Source organism: Amblyomma americanum, chromosome 10, assembly GCF_052857255.1.
Source record: "Amblyomma americanum isolate KBUSLIRL-KWMA chromosome 10, ASM5285725v1, whole genome shotgun sequence".
NCBI lineage: Eukaryota > Metazoa > Arthropoda > Arachnida > Ixodida > Ixodidae > Amblyomma > Amblyomma americanum.
This window is the reverse complement of record NC_135506.1, coordinates 96,107,282-96,129,346: the sequence shown is the minus strand read 5'-3', so window position 1 is coordinate 96,129,346 and position 22,065 is coordinate 96,107,282. Positions and strand designations below refer to the sequence as shown.

Here is a 22,065-nt window from a genome sequence, read left to right as displayed (position 1 = left end):
CACGTCCTCCCAGCCGAAGAATTTGCCAGCCGCAGGTGCCGCGGAGTCACAGCGCTTCGCTCCGTCGGTCTCGCTTCACTGGCTCATCGGCACTGTCGTGGAGTCTTGAATCCGAGGCCTCTCACAAGAATATCGCCTGACTTGGACCTTGGTCTCCGGATCTTCTCGCCAAGCTGTTGCCTATCGATCTTCAGGAACGTACTGCCTTTATCCGCTCTGCAGAAAGCAGCTCAGACGAGTCCTAGTCACGGCACCAGTTAAAATTTCCGATGCCCCCAATCTGAATGGATAGCCGAATTGGGCTGGCCGGTTGCTCGTCGCGAGTGATGAATGACGATGGCTCGTAGGCCCGTGACCGAATACACGGCGGTTAGCAGTACGAAGACCACTTCGGGTCTTTGTCCGCTCGTCCGGCGACACGTTGCCGGTTGGGGCCGCAACTCCAACTTCTCAGCAACAAAATTGATTTATTAAGAATGGGATCGAAATACAGGGTAGGTGAGAAAAGGCAGTTAAAAGAAGGCAGTTTAATAAAAACGTTGTTTAAAACCGGCCTACACTGAGATTTGGCGCGCTCCTCCAAAGTCCTCGTTTACAGCGGGTTTTAAACCCTTCGATAGTTGGGCGGAGCTTTACTAAACCAGCTCCAGCCAAATTTGAGCCAATAGCAGTGCAGTTGCACCGTGCATACAAGTGAGCGGAGCGCAGGACTCACCGGGTTCCGACCCAGTGGACCCCGCACCTCCTGGAACGTGCAGGGTGCGCGGTTTCGCGTACACAGCTCCCTGCATGTGCATTCCATCAAGGCGCCATAGAGGCGCCCAAGCATGTCTCCGCTGTCAGTAAAAACGAATCTCCTCAGCGGGGAAAGGTTATCGGCCCCTTAAGATTCTGACAAGGTCGCTCGCGGTCCCACTCCCCATTTCCCACGGCCATGGGCACGGCCGGTGAGCAGGGGGCGAGACGGTGAGACGCCAGCAGCGAGCGGTGGCAGGGATAAACCATCTGCACGTGGTGGCGGCCGGTGCACAGCGACGATTCGGCGCCAGCGCCGAAAGGATTAGCGTGGGCTTCGCGCTGGTCAGTAAACCCGATACACTTCCCACGGAGGCGACCGCTCCAGGGAAAAGGGGGGAAACGACCCAATGGCGCCATGGGCTTCTAACTTAACAGCAGCGTTGCCTGCTTGCATCCTCAATCATGCAATCATGCTCTGTAATTCGTCCTCGATATAATTAGGGAGGAATACAACCAGCGTCCCCGCACTCCAAATACAGTTTAAAAATGTCTTCTGTACTGTTTGGTGGAGAGCGATTGCGTTTAGTCGTATTTCTCGAGCCATGGCTTTCTTACCAAGCAACCAATGTCGCCCAGTACCTCTCGGCACTCAATCTTGGTTCATAATCATGGTTGGTAAGGAGTTTGTTTTGCTATGGTGAGGTTGTTTTAAAAGAAATTAAAAATAAGGATTTGCAGCCCATTAACTTCGCCTGTCAATAACTAATAAAATTAACATGATAAAGGAAAGGAGCAGAAGTGACCAAAGAAGGCGAGTGAGAACGAGAGAGGGCCGCGTACCCGGGTTCGACCCCGACCGTGGCGGCTGCGTTTCGATGGAGGTGAAACGCAAAAGGCGGCCGTGTGCTGTGCGATGTCAGTGCACGTTAAAGATTCCCAGGTGGTCGATATTATTCCGGAGCACTTAACTACAGCACCTCTCTCTTCCTTTCTTCTTTCACTACCTCCTTTATCCTTTCTCTTACGGCGCGGTTCAGGTGTCCAGTGATGTATGTGACAGATACTGTGCCATTTCATTTCCCCAAAAACCAATTTTCAATTTTTTTCCGAGTTGGCGGGAGGATTCGCATGTTGTCTCGCTAGTTTCACATTGGAGTTGGCACACCATCAGCCGATAGACGTCCTGCGAGCGACACGGCTCCGATGCCGACGGGCGGCCCACTCCTCACGTCGTTGTGTGACATATGCAGGCATCACGACGATACAGCGTTGGCAGACCGTATCGGCGTCGTGTCGGGCTAGTGCGACACACCTTTCAGTACCGCGAACGAGTTTTCTTCCCAAAACCTTCACGTGCAATCTTCTGTTTTTCTCCGCCATTTTCTCTTAACTGACCGACGAGTTTTTTTTCATGTGCGGGCCCATTTATTACTTTTTTTTAGTGTTTTCCTTGCGAATGGGACGGGATTGCTTACATCTGCAATCGTTACCTCTCCTGTAGTTCCGTCACCGTCTGTATTGTGTGGGCTTGGCACGCAAGTGCCCGATTGTTGGAGACGAGTGCTCGTTTTCCCTTTCTTTCCCATCTCTTCTTTGCCGTTTGTGTTCGTTTCCTCCCCTCCCTCTGTCTCTGTGCCTGTCTGTTTGCTGCCTGGTATCCAGCTTGCTGTGTTGGTGTTTAGATTTTTCGTTAAGTCGCTCAAGCGTCTAGGGAAGCGAAAGGCACGCAACTTCAGTCCTGAGCAATGGTGGGTTCCAGCTAACGTTGACGAAATAAATGTTTCTTCAATAATCGTGGTTTACCTTTATACTTGCCGTCCAGCGGGCAACAAAATCATTTATAGCAATATATATATAATTTCTGGGTAGCTGATTAACACATGTAAACAGAAGTCACCGAAATCTGAAAAAAATAAAAACTTAACATCTTCGTTTTTTTCGGCGTTTTGTACAGAGCCTGTCCTTCTTCAAGTCTGAGGTTACATGTCTCTTCGTTCTCTTTTTAAGTTTTTGGCGTTCGAAGAGTTGTCCCACGCACACAGAAAAAAACAAGAAGCAAACACAGAGTAAGAGAAAAAAGGAGGAGGGGAGAAACGAGGGAAAAATGCACGAAACAGGCAGCGCCGAAACAAAAGATGATTTAAAATGTTTAGATTGAGGGAATTCTGTGCATTAAAAAAAAAAAAACAAAGAGGGCGAGAGTTCCATGATCTGGAACTGGTTAGGTGGTGGGTCAAGGCAGCCACAGTGGCACAGTTACTACGAATATACACTCGTGCTATTTGCGCACACACGCACGTGCGAAAAAAAGACTTGTGGGGGCCCACTGAATTGGCGGGCGCATTTATGCTAAGGTTCCTTGCGGCCGTAGCGTTCGCCAGGAGGGTCGAAATGGGGAAGAGAAAGAAATGCGGCGATGAAGAGTATTGCGTGAACGGACCGCTTTCACTCTGCGGGGAGAGGTGTAAAAAATGCGACTGTGAAATAACGACCAAGGCACGTCAAGCCGAGACGAAGGGTCGGCATTGGCTCTGTAAGGAGACGGATGGAGGAAAGGCACACAGGCTTTCATTTATGCGGTGAGGGCTCGTTCAAAATGCATAAAGCACGACTGACGTTGCTCCTGTTCCAGGGTATTGTTGAACCCACCCTGACTAACTTAACCTTGTCAAATGAGTGTTTCTTCTACCTTATAAGTTTTTATAAAGGGCGGTTTCGTAGGGAGAGGACATGAACGCGGTGGTACTAAAGAAAATTTCTAGAGGCTTTACCGTATGCCGTATGTACTGCGAACTTTACGCAGTGTCGCGACCAAGCTGGCGACAAGACGTTTGACCATCCGATGACTCCACAAAAAAAAAGGATGCCTGGCTTTAAAAGTACCTGTGTAGTTTTCTCACGCTTGGTTCGGTGGGAATGGCCTTCCACTCGACTGGTTCCCAGCAAGAAGGAACAGGCGACAGGGGAATATGGAAACGGTGCCTTCAAGTAATTAGCCATGTCTGACAGGAGCCGGCCTCATCATAGAGAGCTTGCCGCAGTGGAGGCCCGTGGCGCCGCACGGTTCACCTGTGTTTTCGGAGACAGGTAGCCGCTTGCGCAACGCTTGCACCTCTCTATGAAATAGCAGCGGACTTGTGAGTTCTCATCGCTCATTCCCACTGGTGACTCCGCTTGCTACGTGCTGTGCAATTTTTCCCATCTTGGAGAAATGTGCTTCGTGTTAGGCTGGCCGTCGCATGATGAAGGGGTGGAAATTTAAGGGATTTAAGGATCGTGCTGAGTAGCAAAAGGCTCTCTGGGCCCTGGCAACAAGGCTCATCCAGTCACTCGACGCATAAATTTTTGACTGTTTTTTCTCAAAGATGCAAATAAGTTTCGCCAAAGTGTCGTTAAATCCGCTTGTTATCGTTTTTTCCAAACTTCAAGTTCAATCTTTCCTCAGTCCGAAGGCTCGGGCACGCTACCCAACGGAGCCCGGGTTCGAGTTAGCTCCTGCGTCTTTGACAACACTTCATTCTACGAAGTATACAACGTTTAAAGAGTCACCGTGAAATGATGATTGAGGCTGTGTTTGTTTCACAGTTTTATGTTTAAGTATGCTTGTGCAGACCTGGCGTCAACTTTTTCCGAAGGTTGGCAGCACAACCGTGTGTGGTTATTTGTTATTAGTGTATTACAATGTTTATTTTTTATGTTTTTCGACCGTCTGTAGAATGCGCGGGGAGGAGTAGTGAATATTTTGGCGAGACGTTCGCCAAAATGTTAAAAGCTTCTCAAGGATTTCGGTTACACGGGGGGCTACTTATGAAAGTAAGTACCAAATTTGTTCGGCAATCTATTTGTTCCCTTGTTGGATCTCCCTCCAGTAATTCCGTTCAGTTGAGTTTAGATACCTTCTGTATGGCAATGTCGACAATGGCAAGTGATTATTGTTGCTCATTGAGGAATTCTTACATGCGGTTAGAGCTCCTTAAGAGGTTTTGGTCTCGAGATAAGACTATTATAAACTGTTGGGCCTGAGAATATGGGAAGCTTATTTTAGAGTGACGAGGACGACACCTTCGAAACTACGTACAGCTCGGCCGTCGGTTTTCTTTATGCACGGGTGGTAATTGAACTTCCTTTTACAGAAATATTAGCGTTTACAAAGTTCATTGTGGTCCACGAGTAGCTAAAATATATGTTGGGGCGGATGAGGTTGAAGATCTCATTGAAATGTAGTTCTTGCCCTGTGTAAGCACAAATTAAAGAAAATTTTTATCAAAGTATTGCTTGTACAGGATAGACTTAATGGGCAGTCAAGGAGAAATTTAGATTAAATGCTATGTATAAAGACGTTGGTGTAGGTAGGGACCGTCCTTGTGCCCATGGTAGTGTGTTCATGTTTAATCAGTGTTGGCTGTAGATCTAAAAGTTGTTACTAAAAGTTGTTATATTCTAGTTCCAGTTTCTTCAGTGTTTCCAGGACACGTGGAGAAGGGAATAATTCCTTTCTGTCTAGTTTGTACGCTTCCATTGGAGATATGATGCTTTCTGAATGCGGAATATTTGTATAGAGAGAGACTACATGTAAGGTGGCAAGGAAGTCTCCTTCCGAAAGGCTAAGACCTGCCATTGCGCGAAGGAAATAGTTTCTGTCCCGTTTGTAGGATGGGTGAGTTGCTGGTGTCTAAAAATGTGCCAGTGTAATGGAAAATAGGTTCTGTAATCGTGCCGATGCCGGATACCATAGGGCGGCAAAAGTGATCTTTTTTGATGGATTTTCGCTAGCACGTATATATAGAATCAGCCTGACGACGGGTGCGGTGCGGGAAGGGCGTTACATAACAAATTGAACTTGTCGCTATCCTTTGCAAGTTGGTCGAGATCCTCTGCTTATAGGTGTTCGTGCTGTGCAGTGGGGTCTGCTTCAAGATTATGATAAAAATGAATATCAAAGAGTTATCTCATGCTCTCCTCTAGTACACTTCATTGTCCATAAAAACTATACCACCCGATTACCTCCTTACTCTACGATTATATCTGTCCTTCCGAGTGCCTTTCATACATTCTGTTCCTTTTTGGAAAGGTCCTGCTTTCCTGGCTTGCCGCCTCAGAGGCCTGAATGAGGCTGCGCTGGCTGGCATTAAAATACATGTCCAAGTGTTTTCGTCTGCCTTGATTTGGAGTTCAGCAGTTTGTAACGCTGGAATGCCTTTTACCTGCAGGAACTTGTGGCTAATGAGGAAAGGATTCGCTTTTGTCTTGGGGAGAGGAGAACAACAGAAGTGAGAGCTCAGCAGCGGTGAGACGATCTTTTCTTGAGGCGACCGTATGCACAACGCTCCGAACGTCTGAGTCAACGCAACTCGCGCTCACCCTAACTGATGTAAACACAGCAGGCTATAGACTATGGTTGCACTAGCTCTCAAAGGGCGTGAACGTGAAAACGTGCGGATCTGAAAACTTGGCAGAATAAAATTTCGTGCATGGGCGGTGTAGTATTGTCAAGTGAATATGCAGTGTCTGGCAACAATGACGGTTGGTGGGTACGCGCAACATAAAAAGTAATTTTCTTGCCTCAAAAACGGAAGCCGTGTAATAAAATTACGTAGTAAAAAACACAATCAGCTATGAAAAGCGATGTGGTCGTAACATGGCCGCATCTGCCACCGGACATGGTATATTAATAGCTTTATGACGGGCCTCTGTCCTATAATGGGTGCTTTCAGTTGATGGCGATAATCTTGAGCTATCAAAGAAGCTCAATCTTATAATTTTTCGGCAACAACAATGATCTCATAGATATGGCCCAGTATGCCACCAAGCGCCATTTATGGTAAATTGAAAACTTAAATTGAAAATTGGTTTTCAGGAAAGGAAATTGCGCAGTAACTGTCTCACGACATCAGCCGACACCCGAACCGCAGCGCACAGATAGAATAAAGTAGGAAGTGAAAGAAAAGAAAAAGAAAATGGTGCCGTAGTGGAGAGCTCCAGTATAGTTGCGACCGCCTGGGGATATTACGCGTGCACTGAAATCGCACAGCACACCGGCGCCTATTTATGCTTCACCACCATCGAGGCGCATTCGCCGCTGTCGGGCTCGAACCCAGGTAATGCGGCTCAATAGCCGAGCGCCCTAACCGCTGAACCACCGCGGCGTAGATTTGAGTTCTTCTTAACATAGTTTGTATTCTTCGAGTAAAAAATTTCTGCTAAGAATACGTGTTATCGAAAGACACAGGTTTTATATCGTTCAGGAATGTCTTGCATGCTTTTGTTGAGAAAGTCACAAATGTGGCGTTTTCGGGGCTAAGATATTCAATTAAACAAAGATAGCGACATTGTACCGAAGGTGTGTTACTGTCTGACAAAGAAAAGAAACGCTTGTCCATTGTTTAGAAAAAATGAAGAGCATTAAAGAAAAATAGCGAAATGTTTAAAACTTTTGAATTTTAGCTGGTTATAGACACATCTGGGAAATTGAATGAAATCTCACATAATCTAGATTTTTTTTCAGAGACAAATTTGAAACTTTCGACTAGACCGTACGAAGCGGTAGATGTTATCTAAGAAATCTGAAAGCGTCAAGAGCAAAGCTTGCTTTGTCTGCCTAGAATGACCTAGGTGCTACATGCCCAGGCAATACAGAAAAGTTGCAATGAAAATTCATTTTTTTTTGCCAGATAACCCTTACAAGTCATTTTTGTTATTTAATTCTGTCCATTTTCTCAATCTATTTTCTCAAGCGATAGGAAGCGGGGCAGAGCGCGGGAAGGACAAAACGCGGGGTAATCATATCCAAATCGAAATCAAGAGAAAGAAATGGGCTTGGGCAGGACATATAATGCGAAGGCAAGATAACCCATGGTCCTTAAGGGTAACGGAGTTTGATTCTAGAGTACTTTAAGCCAGCAGGCGGCAGAAAGTAGGTGGGTGGATGAGATTAAGAAATTTGCGACGATACGATGGATGCAGCTGGCAAAGAACCGGGTTAATTGGAGAGACATGGGAGAGGCTTTTGCCCTGCTGTTGGCTTATTGAGGCTCATGATGGTGATGATGACTTTCTCACTATCTGAAACTATAAAAAACGTTCTCGATAGTGCGTTGGCTAATGTATAACTTTCTTATAGATATAAAAATAAATACTCTCTGCGCAATCTGGTTGGTAAATCAGAGTTGGTAAATCAAAGTGAATATATTTTTTCACAAGCCAGATTTCTCATTTCGTCTTGGGAGCACACCTATAAAGTTCTCTTTAGCATTACGCCAGTACTATGGAATCCTCGAGGCTCTACAGTTTGTCACATGTGGCTTTTTGTGCCTCATCGACATACGTTGCTGTGCGATTACGGTAGAAATAGAAACGGCACAGAAAATGGCAGCCTCACAACGGGCAAAAATTCATAAGCGAGCGCGTGCAGCAGATTGTCTAGAAGTTTAAAACATGATGGATGCCGTTCTGAAAAAAAAACAGGAAGGTTCAGCGAGTATTTGTTTTGCTATTTTATTACCATGAGAACATACGTATTTGCAGCCCTATGCTTTTATCAGAATTTTTTGGGAAGAGGCACAGATTTCGGCAGCACGTAATGGAATTTCGTAGTTGGCTTTCCAGGATCCAAGCATTGTCCTTCATTGCTGTCAGACCTGAGATAGCAGTAGCACCCACGGTTTCACTGTTGTTTGTTCGGCCAAAAGGGATTGCACTGAATAAAAGAGATGAAAAGTAAGAACTTAGCTTCGAACCCGACCGCGGCGGCTGCGTTTTTATGGAGGAAAAACGCTAAGGCGCCCGTGTGCTGTGCGATGTCAGTGCACGTTAAAGATCCCCAGGTGGTCGAAATTATTCCGGAGCCCTCCACTACGGCACCTTCTTCTTCCCTTCTTCTTTCACTCCCTCCCTTATCCCTTCCCTAACGGCGCGGTGTCCAACGATATATGAGACAGATACTGCGCCATTTCCTTTCCCCCAAACACCAATTATTCTTATTATTATTAGCTGAACGCTGAATTTGAAACACAAGAAAACTTCCTGGGCAGCAGCGAATAATTTCAGTGTTCGATCTGCGACGCCAGACAAGCAGATCTCCCTTCTGAGGGGAGAGCAGGAAATGTAAAATTTAATCTTCACCATGCACACACCACTAAATTGCTTTATCTGTTTCGACATGCGATCCTCGTTGTTTATATTAAGCACTAGAGATTCCCGATCTAAAAAGCAATTTATTTTTTGCGGAACTTATCAAAATGCGTATCAGCCGCTTTGACTCCACCTGCCGCCAGTGTCGGAGTTGTCCATGTTGTCCCAAAGAAATGGAGAAGGTTTCAGCGAATGCCGCTACGCTTCAATGCTTCAATGACGCGTGCGGTACCTCCACTTTGCTGAACTTGCGCAAGGCACCTTTAGGATTCAACGCTGTAGACAGCGAACGTCCTGATAAGGGCTTAATTAAGCCCTGAATAATATTAGGCCTGATAAGGGCTTAATGATAGAAAGACGGATAAATTAGGCGAAGTTAGCAGTTGTAACTGCGGGACTGTAAAATGTTCCTAAAAGACTAGATACATAACGGCAGAAGATTAAACACCTGCATAAAAATTTCTTCCTTTTCTTTTGCCATTTGGCCACCTCTTCAACTTGTCTGTGACAACAGGTACAGTTAACTTAACAGGCCATGGTAACTTAACAGTGGCGTGAAAAATCGAGCACTATTATACAGGCAGACGCTTCTAAAGACATAATGGGATGCATAGAGCATACCGATGTATAAGCCAGAATGCAGCTATTTTCGATAATGCTAATGTGCTTCTTGTTCAAATGATGATTGGTTGTCAGGAAATGAAAGGCGCGGAAACTGTCCTGCTTCATGCTGGACACCTCAACCGCACCGTGACGGAACGAAGGAAGCTGGAAGTGAAAGAGCAAGCAGAGAGCTGTGGAATTATTTGGACTACTTCCGCTCCCATCGCATATCACCCGAACACCTTTTTCGTTTTACCTCTATAAAAACTTGGCCACCGCGGCCGGGTTCGCTTTTTCGCGAACAAGCATGTTCAATCAATTTTCATTTTTTAGCTAAGAAAAACTGATATACGCTAGTCCTCAAGGTTTTACTGCACACCTAAGCAATACCTGTTTTAGTCAACTGGACGTAATTTCTGCTAAGAATATTCATACGATACTTCTGTAAGTATCTGCTCTTTTTGAACTGAGACCAAGCAAATTGGTGTCATTGTGAATAAGGCTAACTTAGCGCTGGCGAAAGTTTGATGTCCTCTTCCTGTCCTGTTTTTACTCTTTCACTCTTGCGACTTTTGAAATTTCTTCTCAGTGAGAAATTACCCGGCATGTTCCATAAAGCCAATGATGGTGCCACGTAGAAAACTCTTTATTAAGCTTTCCGATAGCTTCAAACGAAGTACGAGCAAAGCGGTTTCAGCACGCAGCATTGCTGACGCGGAATTGGGCTTAAAGTCATAGGCGAGTGGTATAAGCCGGCGTTCTGAGGGTAAAAATTCATGTGCAAAGTCATTAAAGGCTCCTAAACTGGTATTTTTATATTTCGATTCCTAACACCAACAGCGGCATTCAGATGCACAGATGGTGGAGGAGGAGGAGGTAAACGTTATTAAAGAAAAGGTCTTTGGCGTGGGTTGGGGTGACGTTCCCCTCCCCGCGGTGGGCACCTCTTCTAGACCGGACGCCAGATGGCCGACCGACGATGTCGCTCGGCGACCTCTTCGGCACGCTCCGTGACTCTGAGTTGAACCTCCGGGTCCGAGCTAAGCAGCGCGGCCTCCCACTGCGATTGGGTAGAGAGCTGCAGACTGTTCGACGGCTTGTCTTGAGGACATGAGTAAAGGATGTGGGGTGTGTCTGCCTTATGGTGCCCACAGAGAGAGAACAGATGGGGCTGAACTGCTCTGGGAACCGTATGGAGTATATGCACGGTATAAAGAAAGCGTTTGTTTGGAGCTGCCGCCAACTGACTTGTGTTTTACTTAGAGATCAATGTGGGTCTGGGAAGATTTGTCTTTCTTTCTTGAAGTGGTTAGTAATTTCTTTGTAGGTCGTCATTCGCTCCTTGGCCGACCTGAGCTTGGGGTAACGCACCTCCCGGTTAACTGCGAATCCTCGGGCAAATTGGTGCGCCGCCTCATTTCCAGGATGGCCCGAATGGGCGGGGACCCAGATCAATGTGATCTGGCGGGTATTGGAGATTTTTTGTAATATATTGATGGCTGATGAGTGGGCCCTTCCTTTGCGAAAATTTCGAATTGCGGTTTTAGAGTCGCTGATGATGTATTTGGCAGTGGTGGAGGTAATTGCTAAAGCTATGGCAGCTTCTTCGGCCTCCTCCGGAAATTTTGTTTTATCGATTGTCGCCGATACGACGGGAGAACCTCGATGATCGACAACTGCCAGGGAAAAGACGTCTCTGTCCGCATATTCTTCCACATCACATGCGCCGTGTCTTTCTGAACTGAAAATCTTTCGTGAAGTTTTTGTGCCCTAGCCTTTCTTCTGTCTGTATCATAGTGTGGATGCATGTTTTTGGGCAGAGGATGGACAATTAAGTGTTCGTTTGCACAGATGGTGGAACCAGCGAAACTGACGCAGGGCAAGAACAAGGAGGCACACACACAATACCGCTGGACTTTATGAATCAACTAGCCCAACAATGCACTCTATTCAACAATGAATAAGATGCAGCGTCGGATGTAGCTGCGTACAACGAAATATTTTCAGCGAAGCATATATACACTGCTCCCGGCACGCTAATAGGCAGTCGCTAACTGAGGATGGTGTAAAAAGAAAGCGAAGCTTGCCCTTTGCTCTCAAAGCCGGAGTTGTCCCTATTGTCCCAAAGAAATGGAGAAGGTTTCAGCGACTGCCGCTACGCTTCAATGCTTCAATGACGCGTGCGGTACCTACACTTTGCTGAACTTGCCCAAGGCGCCTTTAGGATTCAACGCTGTAGACAGCGAACGTTTTGATAAGGGCTTAATTAAGCGCTGAATAATATTAAGGCCTGATAAGGGCTTAATGATAGAAAGACGGATAAATTAGGTGAAGTTAGCAGTTGTAACTGCGGGACTGTAAAATGTTCTTAAAAGACTAGATACATAACGGCAGAAGCTTAAACACCTGCATAAAAATTTCTTCCTTTTGTTTTGCCATTTGGCCACCTCTTCAACTTGTCTGTGACAATAGGTACAGTTGTCCAGTCATTTCCAACCGTTAAACCATTGATCAGAGCAGCCAAGCCCCCACCGCAACACACGGCCTCACATGCAGCTGCACTGTCATCATAGAGGTTTGAGCAAGACTGCGTACGGTGCTCCGGCAGTATTTACGTTATCGACAGTTCCCCACATTACCAGAATGCAAGAAGAAAAGGTCTCTTTGTTATCAAAGTGAATAAAGTTTCAGTTTTTCATTTATGATTACTTTATATTTTACTAGGAAACTATTTTGGGTTGTCTGAAAAATTTTCTTGCTTATATTTTCCAAGCTTCCTAAAACTTTATTAAACAAATAAATCAAAAAGTCATTTTCTGCAAACTGATCCTTAAACTACACTGTTCGAAAGCGCCCAGCATATTTTTTAAATATCACGCTTCAGATAGTCTCCCCAAAGCGCCAGTCATGACTCACTAGCGCTCAGTTATTCAAAGTCAAAAAACATTTCTTCACGTTACCATCTGCAGCCTTCGTATAAAATCTTGTCGTGGCAAGGAGGCTGTAGTTTGACCGGAAATATACAGAAATCTCTATGGCTGAGAAGCAATCAAGCGCGCTACTAAGTGAGTGAACAAATTGTCGGCACAGTTATGCTGCGTATAAAAGAAGGCTCAAGAATGGCTAGAAGTTATTCGTTCTCTGGCTGCGGAAATAACCATCCCTGTGCTCAAATGCTTTTGACCGCTTGTTTTAAACGACCAAATTACTACCTTTATTCGAGTGCCAGCCTGTTGCAGCCGATCGCTGTCGTTACCGGTTGTGAAATGACGGGAATGTGAGTTAGTGCTTTGGGCTAAAGGCAAACCAAACTCTTATATTGGTTTCACAAATGCATACAAAAAGCAACATGAATTTTAAGTTATTCTAGGCAGTAATACGAGGCTGGCCATGAAGTCTCGAAAAAACACATCCTTGGAAGCCATTTCCACTTTTGCTCATTTTTATATGTTTTATGAGAGAGATCAAATAATACGTAAAAGCGCCTTCTTTGCGACTCAGACGACTCTTTTTTCAATGTCTGTAGCAGTTTCTCCTCTTAACATGGGCGCGACTTAGAAAGCTAAAATGAGAATGCCGAAGAAAGTGCACGAGAATTGGAATCACTTCAAATTATTTCTTCATGGCATTGAAATTTACTCGAAAGAAGACTATATTTTGCACGACAACATATACTATTTAAAAATGAACAAAATTTCATAAATACAAAATTTTTAAACAGTTAATTTTTAAGTAAAGAAGACCTGAAAGGAATAAAAAGCATAGGGTAAATGATAATCGGCTGTCTACAAAATAATGAAAAACAGACAAAATCTTCCGCTTCTGTGTTCGTTAGAGCTACCGTTTTCCTTAAGTGCATTTGAATTTAGGGACAATCGGATTGATTTCAGATTGCAAGAGGTGCTCACTAGACACGAACAAAGTAAAGTAGCAAGAAATATGCAAATAACTTGCCCCCTTCAATCTCGCACGCTCAAAAAACCGTCGTAGAGTAACATGAATGCAAAAAGCTGCCCGTCATTTATCTTTTGTGCTTGAAAAATCACACTTGAAGTAATGCAGTCGAATTGGGTGACACGCCCGACTAATAAATATGGGCATTCGTTATTTAACATGGACTACGGGTGTGTGATCAGTATCAGTGAATGCTTAAAATTGCATCTGATTCGTCAAGCTTGCCCTGCTGCGTATATGCGTAATTACTTCTTGGTCCGGCAAGTGGACAATTATTCCGGAACAGCTTGTTCGCTGCAAAAATATATATGAATAAATTGCTTTAAAGCTTCTGGAAGACTTTGAAACACAACTCTCTCTTAATTTGAATCATCAATTCTCTTAATATTTTTGCGTATTTCTGCTTCTTTCGTACGACACGTGTCTGACCTTTAGTAGTGTATGGCAGTTTGACGTCAGGAGCTACAGAGTGCGGCGTTTGCTGAAATAAAATGCTGTTTTTTATGATTACCAGGCTATAAACGGTAGTTTGGGAAAGATTGGAATTAATGTGGCTAAAATAAGTTGTAAAGCTTTCGATACGAGTTTTTCTCACTTATGTGCAGTATTACTACGTTCTTATAATCGCGGAAACTGCTGTAGCCAAATGCAGTTAGTTAAACGAGATGTTTCGCGGCTCGGAGCGATATGAGTCAATATCTAATGGCCCATGGCCAGCAATATGCGAGATGTGTTCAAAAATCAGGGTTTGCAAATTCTTGGTGCAATTTGGAATAGTGCAGTGCAGAAGGCTGGTAAGACTCCCATGAGTCTCTTCCAATTATACATACGAGCGTAAAAGATTTGTCCGAGAGTGCTCTTTGCTCCTGAAGCGTTGTCACAACATACCGAAACCATTACATAACAGATGACCAACACCGTAATGCTTGTGAAGAAAGTCCGGTAAAGTATGGGTTCTTTCACATTTACCGGCTGCCTGGAGCGAAATTATCGTATTGACTCCTGCAGCACTTGCAGCGGTTGGAACCAAAACTACACTCAGGGCGTAGCATCTTGCGAGAACAACGTCGCTTAAGCTGGTATTGAAATGGTATTAATTTTTCTTGCGTATTCAACTTGCATGCCTTGAGTCGGTACGATATCTTTCTGCAGGAGCAGGAGAAAGATAATTTTCTGCAGATATAATATATAGAAAGTTAACGCAAGACACATTTATTGTGGTACAACATTTATGTTTCGTATATTTAGATCGTGCTGCAGTCTTGTTGGACTGCAATGCTCGAGGATTTTACGTGACGTAGTCGGCAGGATTGCGGTGGTTACTCAAGCGTCACTGGCAACAGCGGCACGCTGTGCTGTATTCCACTGGATCTCTCTTCCCTCTCTCCACCGACTATAGGCGCCATGTCCTCAAGCACTCTTCCATTCTCAACCTGGCTGATTATCCAACAACAAAGCTTAGGCATATATTTTTTCTATCTCGATATTTTCTCTAACTAGCGAAATAAACATCACTTAAGCACCATGTAAAATGCTACACTAAAGTTTTTCCTACAAGAGACGCAATAAACAATAGCCCATGGGAACTTTTTGGAGCTGCATTACTGTGATGATGCACCAAGTACAACAAATAATTTTCACACATAACCAATTTGTGGCAATGTGTGATCAATGCATCCATACTCCGGCTCGGAATAGAAAAACTACAGCTTTGATGTATACGTACCAATGGCGTTGGTTTATATGCGTACGAGTGATCTGTTTCTCAAACCGCAAATATTCACATTCAGCACTTCTTAGCACTGTCACACGTGCACTGGCGATGACTAAAGGCTTAAACATGATTGATTTCAATAAACATGAGCCTATGCGAAGTGGCGAACTAAACCATTACTGATTTGCATATTCTGCGACCATAAGCTGATTCCTAAATAGCAGTTAGATTTGAGATCCCAGTGGAAAGGTGCTATGACCTCAAGTGTAAACCAAAAATAGATACAATTATACGCAATGCCAGGAGCTCTACTTATATATGCGTTTTCGATTTGGTGAAATATTGGTTAAAATTTGGATAAAAAAGTCTCAAGAGCCCGCGCCTAAAGCGCAAATAATTAGGAGGTGCATATATGTGCAACGGCCTATGGTACATAGTTAAGGATGGGATAGCGAGAGAAGGTACAGAAGTTGCGTCACAGTGCTGCCTTTCTTGATAACAGGTGTACTCGAGAATGTTAACCAGCCGATAATTTTCAGAAGGAAATAGTGGCTGTGGCGGTTTGTAATATGCGTTTGGATGCAAAAGGAAGGCGCAATAAACGGTACTACATTACACGAGTCCTTGTGATCAAATTGTCTAAAATTAAAGTGGAAAAAACGAGGAGTTCTTGAACAATGTTTCCTCTTTAAAAAGGCCGCGACCGCCTGGAAGGTGTTGAAGTAACGAGCGTTAGCTGTTTGGTTTACTAGAAAAAGAAAGTGAAGAAGAACGCTCCCGTTGTCCAGTCACATATCCTGAAGACACGGCCCAAACGGAACTTGCTTTTGTTGGGGGGTCAAGGTGGGCCTACAATTCTGATTGCGACGCGATACGGTAACGTTTCAATGAGTAATTACTTTTATACAGTGTTTACCTACTATTTAATTCCGGTTTTATTTCTATACCACAAACCATAGTGTTTGATTTTCCTACCAAATTCGGTACACATGTGTCTTCGGACGGGTTCTTCTTGTTGTCCAAGCATATATAGCGGAACGAATGTATATACCTATAGCGGTCCCGCATAGGGACAGTTTTCCTCCCGTTTTGCGATATTTTTGGGGGTGAGAGGGCACAATCAATTTTAATGGCCGCCATTTTGGAATAGAGGAACCGAAACTATGTCGCTATTTCTTCCCCTGACGTCATTCTCACATAGTTCCACCACTGTCCACAATACTGCACCGAGACGTCATTATTAGCACGCGGCTTGTGGTTGTTTCCACAATGCTATTGTAGATGGCGCTAGAATTCTCCATGCGAGATATGTTGTTTTCTAGTTGCTGCCACAGATGGCGCTGTGATCGCAGGGTGGCAGCAGACCCCACAAAAATCTCGAAACGTGATGGGTATGAGCTAACGCTCTTAAAATTGGCCTAGCTCACTGGTGGTTGCTCGCAGCGGTGCCATCTGTGATGTGATAGAGGCGAACAGAACTGACAGCTGGTACACGGGATCTAAAAGCTGAGAGAAGGTCTAATAGTAACTATTGATATAATTTGTGATAGTCCCGGTCCAGTGATTATCCTAAGAAGACATCCCAAAAACAGATGGCTGAATAATTACTTTCATCGGATAAACTATACAGACGCTCCACACGATAAAGCTGATACAGAGGGCAGGCATGCCGCGTTTCTAGAGCAGAGTATTTTGAGCTGCTCAGAAGCTTCTCAGTAATTCAGCACACATTTTGGAGCGGAGCTTCTTCAGCCCTCATCTTTACACTCAGCATCCCAGCATCTAGGTGTCTCCTATAAAATAGTTTAGAGCTTATTAATAGTTGAATATCCCCCTCCATAAAGCCAATATAAAGCTGCCCAATTTCTTAACAATGAGCACATGTCACACCTTATGGAATCATCAACTCGTCGCAGCGAGAAAAATAGCCAGGAACTGAGCAGACACAAAATCTACCACCTGCTTACAAGCTCTCAGGGAATACTTCAGTTATTTTCAAAAATATGTTTTTCGAGGTTCACCTTTCCTGCTGCATTGAATGAACAGTGCTTGCGGAAAAAGAAAAAACGCTTAATTGTCTTATTATTAAGCTGGTTATCTGGTTTCTAGGTGTGTGCGAAAATAACAGAATTAAATATGAATAGCACAGATCTGCCATCGAACCGGATGCGAATAGTAAGCTAAAAATAGAATAGAATACGAATCGAATACCGAAAACTTCGAATGCATACCGCATACTTTACAAGTTACGTTCAGATTGTGTGCACGTTGATTATGAAGTGCTCAAATGTGTGTAAAATATAATTTTATTTGAAATATTGTTTCCTAAAAATTAAGCTTGTATTAACGCGCAGCTACGTCAAGCTTGAGTACAGGTGATATGAAATATTTTAAAACAAAAGAAATGCACAGTTGAGTAGAGAAAAAATAGTACTCTGCAAAGTTAACATGAGCAGGCAGGGATTAATAAAACTGCTGAATGGAGCTCGGCTATGAGCTCAAAATTACTGTAAGACATACCGCCGGATATAGTGAATTATCATTGTTTATGAGCGAAACAACATAACTACAAGAGAAGACTTCCTCATACTATCCTTCAAAAAATAACGAATTATTCATTAAATTAGGGCATTAGCACAGTTCAGAAGTTCCAGCGACAAAACAGATATGAGACTAGATAAATGTGCAGCCATTAAGCAACGAATGACTAAGAATGATTCGAGCAGTGAAGGTAAATGAGAAGCGACCATTAAAAAAGAGTAACGTTTGATATCACAGTACGTGGAATAATAAGCTATTGCAGAAGGGGTGAAACAAAGCATGTTTCAGAAAGTTTGAAAAGAGCATTTGAAAGACAAAACAGAATCCGAAGAAACCATGGCGTGGAAAAAGAAGTTTTACTATGGTAACAATACAGTACACTCATGAGCATCATAACGCTGTAACAGGAGATATTCACAAACACATTTGGTTTTAGGTCCGTTACTTTGCACAGCAGCTCTGTCCAACAATGCCATTCGAGAAAACAAGTTGCCCTGCACTGTCCAATGAGCCTGATTTACGCCGAACAGTTATATGGTTGGAGCAGGCTAAGAAGAGCCTCTCACTTGACACCTGAGTAGCCGGAAAGGAAATGTACTTCCTGCTCATGGTACCAAGAGCTCTATACTTGGTCTTTCCTCCTCTGTTGCCACTAAACAAGACTGGTATTAGGGCGCAATACTGCGGACCGAAGATGGTCAGACATTTCCTGTTTAAGAAACGGGCTTCCTTTTTGTTTTCATGACGCCAAAGACTTAGAAGACGGATTATTGTTCTCCTCGGATATCTCTGTTCGGGCACAGAAGTTCGCTGAGACCCAAGTTGTAATGGCTTTGACCCTTTTTCTTCTTGAAGAACTGAATACAAGAGAAACAGCATGTACTCTTTTTCTTGCTGGTTGCAGGAGATATTATTGAAACGAGGATCGAGTAGAGTAGCCACAACATATGGCAACCATGCATTAATGCCTTCAAATGTCGTTTTGACAGACCTCAGGGTCCCCTCACCTCTTTCATTTCATTTCTCCATTCTGCCTGCTGTCCTTTATTTCCGCTGCCCCAGCTCAGGTGCGTCAGTATCGATGGCAGATTCCGGGGCTAGCAAAAATCTTTTCCTTCCTTTTTACTATTATTTTAATAAACAACCACTACCACCACTACAGACCTCAGGAGGGTCTTTGAGAACTCTAGTTCCTCTTCTATAGTCACAGAACGCAGCACTTGGATGCAGTGAACAAGGAGATTAACAAGACAGTGGGGGACGGGACTCAGAGCAAGCAGCAGAAGAGGCTTATTTCGTCGTTTGCAGCGCTGACGCGAACGCTGATAGCTAACGACTTTCAGGAGTGATCAAGTTTTCAGCAGAATCTATCTATGCCAAGTCAACGTCACATCTGACTTCAGCTTCAGCAGGCGTGCTAGAATGGCGTATTCATTATTGAATCTTGTCGGCCCATCCCATATGACTTACAGTGGCTCCTATATACCCATTATTCTCTGTATTTCTTGCCCTCATGTTTCCGCGTTGCTGCTTCGTTTGCAGAGCCAAACGACAGCTCGTGCTTTTGAATACTCTGTGGGAACCTGTTATTTCATTTTCGACCTCTTGAGCACAAAGTTACAGGGTGTTGTTAAAACAAGCTACGTGCGCTTAGGCTAACGGCTCAAGCGCTGGAAACAACTTCTGAGCATTGTCTGTCACTGCATATAATTGGAGTACATCAGGTATATTCCACTCTTTGAAAGCGTCCATGAGTAAACAAAACACGTTCTGTGCTGAATGGTCTGCATGCAGGTGGATGCATGCAGGAACGACACTGTGAGGCACGAAGTCATGCCCCAGCACCTAGCATGTCATTGACACGTAAATGTTCCCACCTCAAGAAGTCCAGCTGTCTATTATGATGGCGATGCAGCCTACATCTGTGCCCAGGATGGCGTGTAGCGTCGCATTGTCGGAGCGCCTGGCAGCGTAGTATATCTCTGGGATGACGGTCGATGAGAATGTTGTCCGACAGGGGACCTAGTATTCTGACACTATATATGCCATCAGGTCTTGAAACCATGGTTCTTGACAATCTAATAGCAATGAAGCATTTCCAATGAAAGAGGCAATCTTTTCTGTGAGTGCTTTGGCATGGAGCTCACAGAGCTGAGGATAGCAAGACGAGCACGCGCTTGCCTGTCTTACATCTCAAGCAATACGATGCTGGCTAACAGATGCTTCATTCTTGCATTATTTTCAGGCTCCTGGACGCAGTCCCAGGTCACTGACCAAAGGTATTGCTGTATTAATTGTTTTTATTATAAATTGCCCCACGCCGGACGCGTTTAAACCAGCCTGCGTCTACACATTCGAACACGTTCCTAAACAAGCCACGGCGTTTTTTCACATACTGTAAGGCAGAAAAAGGCTGTGAGAAGCGGTGTAGACTGGCGCATACAAAGCAGAAAGTGCAGCAAGACCCGCGTGGTTCCTGCACCTGCCCATAAGTATGCAACGAAATGGCCTCAAGAACAATGGAGTACATGAAAAAAAATTGATTGCTTAAAAATATTTGACGCTTCAGGCATGTTTTTAAGGATAGTATTTCGCATTTAAAGGCGAAGAGCGTACTTTGGAAAACTTTAAACAATTTATGAACGTCTTGTAAAGTTTTTTGGAAAATTTTTAATTCTACACCTTTGTTGACATCACCTTGCTGCTTATCTTCATCACATTGCCGAGTTGTTACTCACAGTTTGCTTTATTGCTGCTTGTTTACTGGCTTCCACATTGTTTGCGAGTTAGCATAATGGGGTTTGGAGGCAATCTAATGCTTGCGTTAGCATGAAGCGCAAGAGTTTTAACGTGGGGGCAGGTTTATGGTGCCCTCTCGTTCGCAGTGACTGTGCAATTTGGTCATGATGGCTTACTATGACACAGTGTCATTTATCCAATATGTAATTTGATAATACAAGCACTCTTATTTGTAATAATTGAACGTTGATTATATCTATGGCCATTATAAGTGGGCTTCAATGTCTAAAATGGGTGTTTGCCATCAAGACAGGACCACTTTTCTTGGCTCTTATGCGTTGCAGCTAGGAACCTGCAGCCAGGACAGCGCTGGACAGCGGGTGTTATCAAGCTTGAAAAAAGCAAATAACAATAAGCAAATAAATAGTTTTCATTATAATTACGTTATAGGGTTTTGTGAATCAATTAGTATCCAATGTAGAAAGCTTGTTTTAATTGACAAGTGAGCATTAACACCTATGCATTTTAGTGCATAGCTTACTCCAGAATACACAAAGCCTGTTTTAATTGACAGGTGACCATTAACTTCGCAGGACCAGCAAAGTAACGGCAGCGGCACAGTGTACGAGGCACTGCACAAGACAAGACTGACTACACGGTGCAGGACATATTACACAAGACAAGACTGAGAACACAAGACAAGACGGACCAGAGAAGTCGTGCCCAAAATTCGACAAGTCTACCGACAACAAAGACTTTGTCTTAAAATAATGCAGTATGTTTTTACAGGATAATTTGAGCGCCGATCACGTGATTACGACTATTTCTTCACAATAAATTAGTATCACAAATTGCAACAAGCTGAAACGCTTGCTTCCCTGCCTGGCCGTCGAGATAGACGGAGCTAATGGCCATTCGCGACGCATTAAGCATCCTCTGTTCACTCTCGCTATCTACAAGCCACTTTGACATCCTCACAGACTCCTCAGCCGCCATCGGTAGTCTGGGGCGTGTTCTGAACACCGACTTCTTGACACAGCTAATTCAGGGCATAATTGAAAAATTCTCTCTCACAGAGTATTTATGATGGATTTGTCGAGATGCCCAGCCCACACCAGCTTTCGTGGATGGAGGAAGTTACGAAGCTACGAAGCAGCTCCTCCACGCCCCCTTCAAGCGGCGCACACATCTTTGGAGACAACATTGCTCCAAGAAAAAGAAAATCGCAGGCGCGCCAAGATAGCACTCCCCCCCCCCCCCAACAAAAAAAGGCACCCACCTCCCTGGCGGGCTTGCACTCTGGGAGATCTTGCTTCGAAGGTTACGCCTCTGTGCAACTCTCACTCCAGCGGTAACCTGATCGTGGCCGGCACGATATTATGCCCCTTTCGGTGACTCCCCCTCTTTCTGTCCAGCTCATGATGCTCCGGCGGACACTAAACACTTGCTTTGAACCTGCCCGCTTTGCGTGCTACCTGGCAGAAACACGTGTTCTGGTGCGGGCCGCCCACTGGCTGTGCACCGGATGTAGAATGGATTTTTGAACCGCACCACCGGACGTTCCTGGATTTTCTTCGACCATTCAGTTTGTATCTGTATTCGCAAATAATACCTTAGCCAGCACGCAAACTGTCGCATTAAAAAAA

The 22,065-nt window shown here is 44.3% G+C and overlaps 1 long non-coding RNA gene across 2 annotated transcripts in view; it reads left to right on the top strand.

The window, feature by feature from the left end:
• The window catches only part of LOC144106835 (uncharacterized), a 198,334-nt gene extending 177,078 nt beyond the window's left edge, over nucleotides 1-21,256 (top strand). For both annotated transcript variants that reach the window (XR_013309132.1, XR_013309131.1), the window contains exons 2-3: nucleotides 19,926-19,959; nucleotides 21,013-21,256. This is a non-coding gene — a long non-coding RNA (uncharacterized LOC144106835). The remainder of the gene's footprint in view (nucleotides 1-19,925; nucleotides 19,960-21,012) is intronic.
• Nucleotides 21,257-22,065: the final 809 nt, after the last annotated feature.